Source organism: Chiloscyllium plagiosum, unplaced genomic scaffold (genome assembly GCF_037043375.1).
Source record: "Chiloscyllium plagiosum isolate Xiang-an unplaced genomic scaffold, Cpla_swu_hap1 HiC_scaffold_37, whole genome shotgun sequence".
Classification (NCBI taxonomy): Eukaryota; Metazoa; Chordata; class Chondrichthyes; order Orectolobiformes; family Hemiscylliidae; genus Chiloscyllium; species Chiloscyllium plagiosum.
In genome coordinates this window covers 62,776,959-62,787,377 of record NW_028270175.1, presented here as the reverse complement: position 1 = coordinate 62,787,377, position 10,419 = coordinate 62,776,959, and the positions used below count along the sequence as shown (strand labels likewise).

Below are 10,419 nucleotides of genomic sequence, written 5' to 3'. Positions count from 1 at the left end.
GGGGGCTGGTGGGAGTGTGAGGTATGGAAATTCTGGAAATGTGCAGAAAAGGGGGTTCACGCATGCACAGGAACTCTCTTCTTTTGGGAATCTTGTGCAAATAATGCCATCTGAGACAGATAGAAATATGCAGAACTTCTGGTAAAGAGAGAATCTCTCCCAGTCATCGGGAATAGTGTCTGTGTCATTGTCGAAGTCACAGGGGGCCTATGCTGTCTGAATCAGCTTTGGATGTTACTGCAGTGAGTCCTGTCACTCACACACTCCACTTGATGTGCATACATTTTACCACGTTGCATCCAGTTCAAAGAGTAGATTTCACAGCTCACATCATCCCAGACTGACAGGGAACAGAAGAAAGCGATTCAGACCGTCATCTTAATACCTCTTGGAGAGAAAATGGATGTGGGAGAGCGGACAGTCTCAACTGTTACAGCATTTACAATCCTGGCCCGTGTGACAAAAAATAAGAACCAAGAACTGTTTATCTTGCTTCTTAAAACAGGTGAGTAAATTTTGAAGAGCATAGATATTTCTCCCTCGTGTTCATGAAGAGCAGAGTTTGGTTCCCTGAGTATGGTCTGACTTCTGGGTTATGGGCCCAGGGCACTCCCACTGTGATATTCTGCTCATATGGTCTGAACACATACAAAGAAATGATTCAGTGACAAGTTCTGCTGAATCGGATTCAGTGAAGAACAGAAGCCGATGGAATGAAAAGAGGCAGGAGAGTGGGAATGTAGCATTACCTGTGAGGAAACTGTTTTCCAGACTCGAGGAGAGTGCACAGTGCTGTTTCCAGGGGTTAATATCTGGGTAATTAGACTGAATCAGCACTGGGTGTTATTGCACTGCATCTATTGCACAATGGTGCAAAAGCACGGACCTTATGTATAGAGGGAAGAACTTCAAAATCCTCAATGGGGCAAAATGCACAAATGAGGTAAACAACATAGCAACCACAGAAACACGTGTTACATCATGGGGTAAACAACCCCTCCCCCGCGCTCAAATGTCGCTCATATTCGCTCTCTGTCTAATTCCAGAGTCTGAGATTCGAACAGTGAATGTTCTATGTTAATAAAACCTGCTATGATCTCACAACTTCAGCATTTCATAGCCCATGTATATATGGCTGACAATAGTGATTGATCCCTCACTGTGTTACTTCAGCACACGTGGAGAAGAAATAAATACAATAACAACAGCCACTGTAGTGACTGGGATTTGACCCGATGCTGCTGCAGCCAATTGATTCAGCTGCAATGGAAATTGCTTCTACCTTTCCTGTGTCAGTAATAGATTGCATAGCTTAGTCGCGAGTTTTCACGCGTTGAATTGGACCCAGCATCCTTTCTCAGGTTGAAACTTACTGGGATATAAATACACGATGAAAGACCCGGGCAGCATTTACCGGAATATAAAGACATTAAGAATGACACAGCCAGATTTCACTTGATATGAAATCGATACAAACGTTGGAAATGAGGTTTACTGGGAGATAAAACCACTAGAAAAGAAAAGAGGGGGTTTAATGGGATGGTGGGATAGATAAAGAATCATTAGGGAGAAATCAGGAAAGACTTAATTGTGTCCGAAAGGAGGTTATCCAGCTGATGTGAAGTTGGTAAGAGTAAATAAGAGGGCAATTGCCTCGTTTAGGTAAGTGTAAGCTAGAGGTTAGAACTGCAAAGCCACTGTGGAACGATAAAGATGTTTGGAGCAATCATTTTTTACTCTGAGAGTTATTGAAATTGCAGATGATTCAGAAAAAAAAAACTTTCTAGGAGCTGATTCCAGAGACACAGGGAGTGAATTTAAGAGCGAAAGGGATTCTGGGCTGCCTGGATGGCGAGGTAAAAAGGGACATACTCTCGATTTGGTTAACATTCATCGGAAAGAAATTTCAAAGCATCTGCAACTGAAAATATTAAGTATAAGAAGAGCTGCTGGCGTTGAAACGTGCAGCAACTCATTCTACATGAAACATTACAGGTTGTAAATGCACTTAGCTGTTTGATTTAGCTCTACATTGAGTGGAAGTCGGTTAGATCAGTCTACTGTCTAACTGGTGTATGAGAAAATTGAGGCCAACAACATGGGTTTAATTATCTTATTATCTCAGGTAAACATAAGGAGCATTATCTCCCCCGCTCTCCTGATCTATAATACTAGGGTGCCTCTGGTGAGTAAGATTTGGCTCGTCGATGTAAAACATCATCATCATTGACGTCTGTTGCCTTGAACATTTAGTCACAATCACCAAAAAGGGGAGTGTGTCCATTTAATACTCACTGATCTCCGCTCGGAAAATTCTGCGACAAGACTCGATCTTATTCCAGTTTGAACCCTCTATTCCTCCCAACACCAAAACTACTTGTTATGCCTTTACCAGATTTACTGACAACAATCAAACTCCCCAAAGTTTGGGAGAAGATTTGTAGCTGGAGTGCTCATTGTTGTGGTTCTGTTCGCCGAGTTGGGAATTTGTGTTGCAGACGTTTCATCCCCTGCCGAGTTGACATCCTCAGTGCTGTGAAGCGCTTCTGTGATCTTTCTTCCAGCATTTGTAATGGTTTGAATCTGCCGCTTCTGGTTGTCAGTTCCAGCTGTCCGCTGCAATGTTCGGTATATTGGGTCCAGGTCGATGTGCTTATTGATTTACTACATTGATTTTGCTCATGTTGGGTATCGGGTCCTTCGTCCTGGTGAGATGCTGTTAATTTCAAAATCGTTAATTTCAAAAACCACCAAACAGGAATGCACCCGGACCATAGAACAGGCCGTCACCATAGTACCAAACAGGACGACACACCGCAAAAAAAGGCACTAAAAAAAATGGCCAAACTAAAACACAACAGAAAGAACACCACAACACACTCCTGGATTAGAAACCTCTTCCAAAGACAGCTCACAGACACGGAAAAAGCAATACTGGCCAAAGGACTCAACTACAACCACAGGCACGCCAAGACAGCAGATTTCCTAGCAGCACTAGAATGCACACACAGAAACAATGGACTGACAGAACAGACACAACAAACAGCGAGACAAAATATGGTACCCCTGATAACAAGGAAAAGACAAACACATAACCTCAACACCAAGGAGAGGGAAGCTCTAAAAGCTATAAGAAACGATAAGAACATAATCATACTACCAGCAGACAAAGGCAGAATGATGGTCATCATGGACAAAGCAGAGTACATCCAAAAAGTGCAACAACTACTTGCAGATACCAACACCTACCAAAAGAGGGAGTTTGACCCCAACCCACAGCTCACCAATAGGATATACAACACACTAAGAAACCGACAAAAAAACGGACAGATAACCAGGATTGACCTCCAGAGAATGAAACCCGAAAGCAACAACACCTCAGATTCTATGGACTACCTAAAGTGCACAAACCAGACATCCCACTCAGAATTATAGTATCACTACCAGGGACACCATCACACAAATTGGCTAAATAACTACTGCAGAAACTGAAACACCTGATCAGCGGATCCAGACACTCTGCACAGTCAACACAGGAATTCTTGGACATCATCAGAAATATACACATAGACAAGGAAGAAACTATGGTCTCATTCGATGTAACGGCACTGTTCACCTCTATCGACAAAACCCTAGCCAGAGAAACAATAGCCAACTTGCTGGAAAGACAGAACAGACAACAAGACCAGTAACCTATCAACAAAGACTGCATACTCAAACTACTGGACCTCTGCCTCACAACACACTTCACATTCAACAACCAAATATATGAACAAATCAACGGCACACCCATGGGCTCACCCATCTCTGGACTCATAGCAGAAGCAGTAACGCAAAGGTTAGAACAAACAGTCTTACCTCAAATTCAACCCAAACTCTGGGTCAGATATGTGGATGACACCTTTGTAATCATTAAAAACACAGAAATATAGAACACATACCGGATCATCAACGCCACACTCACAGGAATCCGATTCACTCGAGAGGAAGAAAAGGACAACCAACTCCCATTCCTAGACGTGACGGTACAGAGAACACCGAACGGAGAATTGACCCACAAAGGTATACAGGAAAGCCACACACACAGACCAAGTCCTAAACTACGAAAGCAACCACCCCAACACACACAAAAGAAGTTGCATCAAGACACTGTTCAAAAGGGCCACAACACACTGCAGTACACCAGAACTGCAAAAAGAGGAAGAAGAACACCTATACAATGTACTCGCCAAAAACGGATACCCCCGTAATTTCATCAAACGGATGCCTAAGGGAAAGACAACGGAATGTGGACAAGCCACAACCCAAAGGACTAGCCACAGTACCATACACCAAAAACATTACTGAACTGACAGCCAGACTAATGCGACCACTAGGACTCATAACAGCACACAAACCAACATCCACTCTCAGACAACAACTCACCGGGACGAAGGACCCGATACCCAGCATGAGCAAAACAAATGTAGTGTACAAAATCCCATGCAAGGACTGCACAAAACACTACATAGGACAAACATGCTAACAATCCGCATCCATGAACACCAATCAGCCACGAAACGACATGTCCAGCCATCCTTAGTAGCCACATACTCAGATGACAAGCAACATGATTTCGACTGGGACAACGCTGCTATTATAGAGCAAGACAAACAGAGAACAGCCAGGAAATTCTTAGAGGCATGGCACTCATCCACAGATTCAATCAATAAGCACATCGACCTGGACCCAATATACTGGCCACTGCAGCGGACAGCTGGAACTGACAACCGGAAGCAGTAGATACAAACCACTACAAATTCTGGAGGAAACATCACAAAAGCGCTTCACAGGAGGCTCCCAAGCACTGAGGATGTCACCTAGACAGGGGACGAAACGTCTGCAACACAAATTCCCAGCTTGACGATCAGAACCACAACATCGATCTAATACTTTAGATTGGCTTAATGAGCTGTGGAATGATATGAAACGAGATAAACAGACTTTCCCAGAAGGTAATCCCGTGCAGGGTCAGCGATTTGAGAAAGGTCATCAAGCTAAAACTTCACCTCTGTTTCTCTATCCACAGACGGATATTCACTTGGGGAATATTTGTAGCTTTTCAGTTAATAATTGACACTTTCCCAAATACAGAACATTTCCCCAAATCAGGCACTGAAGTTTTCAAATAACTGTTACTTTACTCAACATTGTTTTCAACTGCGTTTCAGTCTGATGCTCCAATATTTCCTGGTCAATGACAGTGACAGTATCTTCAGATAAGCATTGAACTTACAACTTTGCCAGTTTACGCAACTTTAAGTACCAGGCACTGACAAATTGCGCTCCCAGAGCCGCAGACAGCAAAGCTGTCACGCGGCCTACTCCTACCTTGGGATCTTTAATTCAATTGCTTTACTTTTGCTGTGATGATTAGATTCCCTGCCGTGTGGAAACATGTCCTTCGGCCCAACAAGTCCGAAGAGAAACCCACGCAGAACCATTTCCCCTGACTAATTTGGACTGTGGGAGGAAACCTACTCTGACAGGGGGAGAATGTGCAAACTCCACCCAGCTCCCCGAGGCTGGAATCGAACCGCGGATCCAGCTGCTGTGAGGCAGCAGTGATAACCACTGAGCCACCATGACGCCCCTGAAACATGTGGTTCTCAATTTAAAGCTGACACAGATAAGGAGAAACTGACATCAACCTGTGATTTTTGAAACATCAGGTTCAGGAAAGGACACAAAAATGTGCAAAATTGAATTCATTGAAAAAATGGGTTTCCATGGGTTCCTGCGTTGTTTACTGACAATGTTAAATTGCCGCTGTCGCAGGGCTTTTCCTTCGATCGGCTTCAATTCGGCACAGAATTCGAATCAATGAAATTTCACCAACCTCCTTCTGAAAAGTCATACAGGTAACATGAAACATATAGCATTCATCAATAATCTTCACCATTCCTACATCCAAGAACACGTTGCACGATTTCCATGAATACTGAATATGTAAAAATGCTATGCAAGAATAAATTCAATTCCAGTTTAAATTGTAAATTATGAAGAATGCACAGTAAGACTTAAAATGCCAGAAATTCCTGTACGTCACCATGTCCAGAATTGCAGCCCAGCAGAGGGGAAATCTGTCCCTGAATCCCCAATATTCACATGTTTGCTTGCTCCATGTGCCTAGTTGGAAATCTGTGTGAAGGAGCATGGAGCCTGACATAGCGCCTGAGAGAATCCTTCACTGTCTGATCTAAAGCTGCAACAGGAGCTGTCTATTCCATCTATGAGAGCGGTGGGTTAAAGGGGAGGACCTTGATATTCCGTGGTGTAGATTCAGATTGTCCTCATCGTATTATTGTTGAAAACCTTCAGTCAGATACAGCACAGAAAGAAAGGAACAGGAGGAGGATATTCCAAACACCGGTCCTATCCCGCCATTTGATATCGTCATGACTGACCAAACGCTTCAATGTCCTTCCCCAGCCCATCCACAACAACCTGTCGCCCAAAGGGAAACGGAAACGTCGGTGCCACTATGGGAAGGAAATGTGTTTAGAGACCGTGGGTTTCTGCACGAACTTTACAGGTTTTGTGGCTGAGCAGCTGATTCTGGTTGATTATGTTTCAAACGATATGATTGCGTCAAAACTCACAGCCAAAAAGGTAAGGAATGTTCTCTGGTCAACAGCAGGGTCGCGAACTCCAGACGAGGGGAATTGATGATGATTTAGCAGAACAATCATTGATTGAGCAGAAATCTAAACTCCGATGCTGGTGGAAATCAAACCCATAAACTCTGAATAGCAATGTTAACAATGCTGTAGAAATCTAATGTGCTTTTCATTGCGCCACAGAGCCACAACTTTATTGCACCCAAAGTTGCGCTTTGGTGGAGAAAATGTAGACAATCACCAGGAGATGCGGAGAGATCTTCAAGGAGTAGATGTTTTATTTACAAACAAAAAACCGTGACATTCAGAAAGCAAATTCTTGAATGCTCCCGAAACTCAGGGTCTATAGCACTTTATACCTTTTCTTTAATCATGTTTTGTTCGCTTATCAGCATGTCCAACTCTGTTAGTCAGAATTAGCTCACTCCAGCTACAGTTTCTATTATCGCTCCACTTCGGCCACTATGGGTTTTCCTGCATTCAACTTAATATTATTCTACTGTCATGATTTGGTATCTTACTGCCACCTCTGCTACAATGATCTTCCATCCCAGACTAACCTATCATGATTAGATATTTAGCTACTCAATCTATCACAATGTTTTCCTCTCCCAAGCTGACTCTACTAACTACTGATTCTATATTTAATGTCATATCATGCTACTAGGGTCTCAAGTAGGCTGACTCTACTAACTATCAATTGAATATTTAATTTCATGTCCTAAATATTTTTTGTCACGACTTGTCCCAACCTACCATGATTATATTTAGCAGGCAAGGCTGACTTTACTAATTATTATAATTTCAGCCTGCCATAATAACCATTCAGCCTCAGTCTGACTCTGCTAATTGGTGTGGGAGCATTCCACTATCTTATCCCATCCTGCCACAGCGGCCCCATCCTGCCAAAGTGATCTTCTGACTAGTGTAGCATTCCACAGACCCCTTGTAACAGATCGCCAGTAGTATCATGCTCAGACCCATCCCATGCTTTCATGCTCTGTATTTTCGGTACGGTGTTTGGATCTTTCATCAGACATCTGTTTACCTTTGCCCCACTTTCCACTACCTTGTGCTTATCCATGTGTGCTCTCGCTTCTCAAGTATTCGGCTAAAGACTTCTGAAAAGGTTAGATGACTCGTAGCTTTACCACACGTTCATACAGTGAATTCCAAATAAACAACAGTGTTAGAGTGAAAACGTTCTTCCTATATCTCCTCTGAGCATCCTCTTCCTTGCGCTTATCGAACATCCCTGGTTGTTAACCCTTCCCATAAGAAGTTTATTCCTATCACACCTATCGATCCCCTTTATGCTCACCTTAGTCACTTCCTCACTCAGCCTTCTCCGCTCTCAAATAAAGAGCCTGAGCTGAGCTCGTCTATCTTCGCCATGACGATAGTGTCGTGCTGCAAAATTGCAGCAGGTCAGGCAGCATCCGAGGGGCAGGAGAATCGACATTATTGGCAAAAGTCTTTCATCAGGAATGGCCCTTGTGCGTGCGGGCTGAGAGATAAAAGGGAGGGGGTTGGGGTTGGGTGGAAGGTGGCTGGGAAAGCGGAAGGTGGTGGAGGCGGGCGAGAAGGTGCAAGTTAGAAGAGGAAGAGATGAATGATTCGGGAGGGTGACGCCAAGTTTGATGCTTCGGACTGTGATAATGTCGGGGGTGGGAGAGGAAATGAGGAAGCCATTGAAATTCACATTTTACCCGGGTGGATGCAGTGTCCCAAGACAGAATATGATGTGTTCCTCTTCCAGGCGTCAGGAGGTAACGGTTTGGCGGTGGCTTATGCCTGAACCGTCGGTTGTCCTGTTCTCCAATTCACATGACAGGAGAGATTTGAAAAACCAAAGAATGAAAAAATGGACAAAAACTTCCAGATTTAGAGTTAGAATTAGACACAATGCAGACAGAAATCATTTAGCCAATTGAGTCTGCATTGTGCCACCGACGAGATTCACACTCCCCCCCACCCCCCTATCTTTCTAAACCCGTATTATTGATGCACTGACAAAAAAACATATTCCAAGCGCTCAGCGGGTCAGGCAGCATCAGTGGAGAGAAATCAGAGTTAACATTGCGAGTCAAAACCAGTTCCGAGGAAGTGCCTGTTGACCCGAAGTGGTCATTCTGTTTTCCCCGAGCTGCAATTCCTACTTTTGCTTTTTATTCACAGCACTTACAGCTCATTTGTGGGCGGCACGGTGGCACTGCTGCCTCACAGCGCTGGAGACCCGGGTTCAATTCCCGCCTCAGGCGACTGACTGTGTGGAGTTTGGACGTCCTCCCCGTGTCTGTGTGGGTTTCCTCCGGGTGCTCCGGTTTCCTCCCACAGTCCACAATGTGCAGGTCAGGTGAATTGGCCATGCTAAATTGCCTGTAGTGTTAGGTAAGGGGTAAATGTATGGGTGGGTTGCGCTTCCGCGGGTCGGTGTGGACTTGTTGGGTCGAAGGGCCTGTTTCCACACTGTAATGTAATCTAATCTAATCTAATCTAATTCAGGTTTGTTTGTCATCTACCTGAATTGGTCTATAGCCTTGTATGCCTTGGCACCACAAATTCACATCTCAATACTTCTGAAACTTATGAGGATTTATGCCTCTCCAAACCTTGCATGCGCTGAGTTCCAGATTTCAACTACCCACTCTTTCAAAACATTTGTCTGCGCATTCACTCAAATCTTTCCTCCTCTGTCCTTAAATCTATACTCACCCCTCCCCCGTGATTGATCTCACCATCAAAGAGAAATATTTATTTCAGTTTACGCCATCCATATCCCTGATTATTTTGCACATCTCAATACTGTATCCTCTCAATCTCTTCTGCTCAGAGAAAAACGATTCCAATCTATCCAATCTCTCTTCATAACTTAAGTTCCTCTTCCCAGACAGAATCCTGTGAAATCTCCGCTGCAACATTTCCAGTGATATCACATCCCTGTTATAATGTGAGTTGCAGAACTGCACACAATAGCTTAGATAGAGCCGAATAAGCAAGTGAAGCAAATGATGTAGAAATGGGTATTTTAGAATAAAGTTTCTTTTCCTCAGTGCTGCCCTGTTTCCTTTTCCAGAGCCTGATGTTCCAATAATCTCTGACCATATCAGTAAAAGCTGCTACATGAGAATTGATGTCATGACCGTGGTATTGAAATGGATTGACTGGTTTGAAGGTGAGCCCGTGGTTCTTCTGTGACGGCACAGAGGCGCATGAAATGCCAAAGCTGGGAGTGCTCCTGGTCAAAGGCGGGGAGGAAGGACATATTTGTCACCGTTTAGTAGATTATTAAGATACACTAGCAGCATTAATCCGCACTGCAGATTGACTCAGCAGAAGCATGCTGGAGGTCACGAGAGGTCGATGAATTGGAAGCATTCTCTGAAAGTTTCCTTAACAATGCACCCTAAAATAACTTATCATGCCTACCTCTACTACCTCTGCTGGCAACGCATTCCAGCACCTACCACCCTATGTGTAAAACACTTTCCATGTCTATCTCCCTTAAACGTTTCACGTCTCCCATTGAACGCGTGACCACCTCACCTTGGGAAAAAGCTTATCTCTATCAACCCTGTCTGTACCCTTCATGATTTTGTAGACCTCAATCAGGACCCCTCAATCTCGTGTTTTCTAAAGACAACAAAAGTAAACTACTCAACCTCTCTTCAGAGCTACCATCTTCCATACCAGGCAATATCCTCGTAAACCATTTCTGCATTCTCTCCTAAACGTCCACTTCCTTTTGGTAATTTGGCGA

The 10,419-nt window shown here is 43.9% G+C and overlaps 1 pseudogene; it reads left to right on the top strand.

The window, feature by feature from the left end:
- The first annotated feature begins 2,838 nt into the window (after positions 1–2,838).
- On the top strand, positions 2,839–8,457 carry LOC148139827 (uncharacterized; annotated as a pseudogene).
- Positions 8,458–10,419: the final 1,962 nt, after the last annotated feature.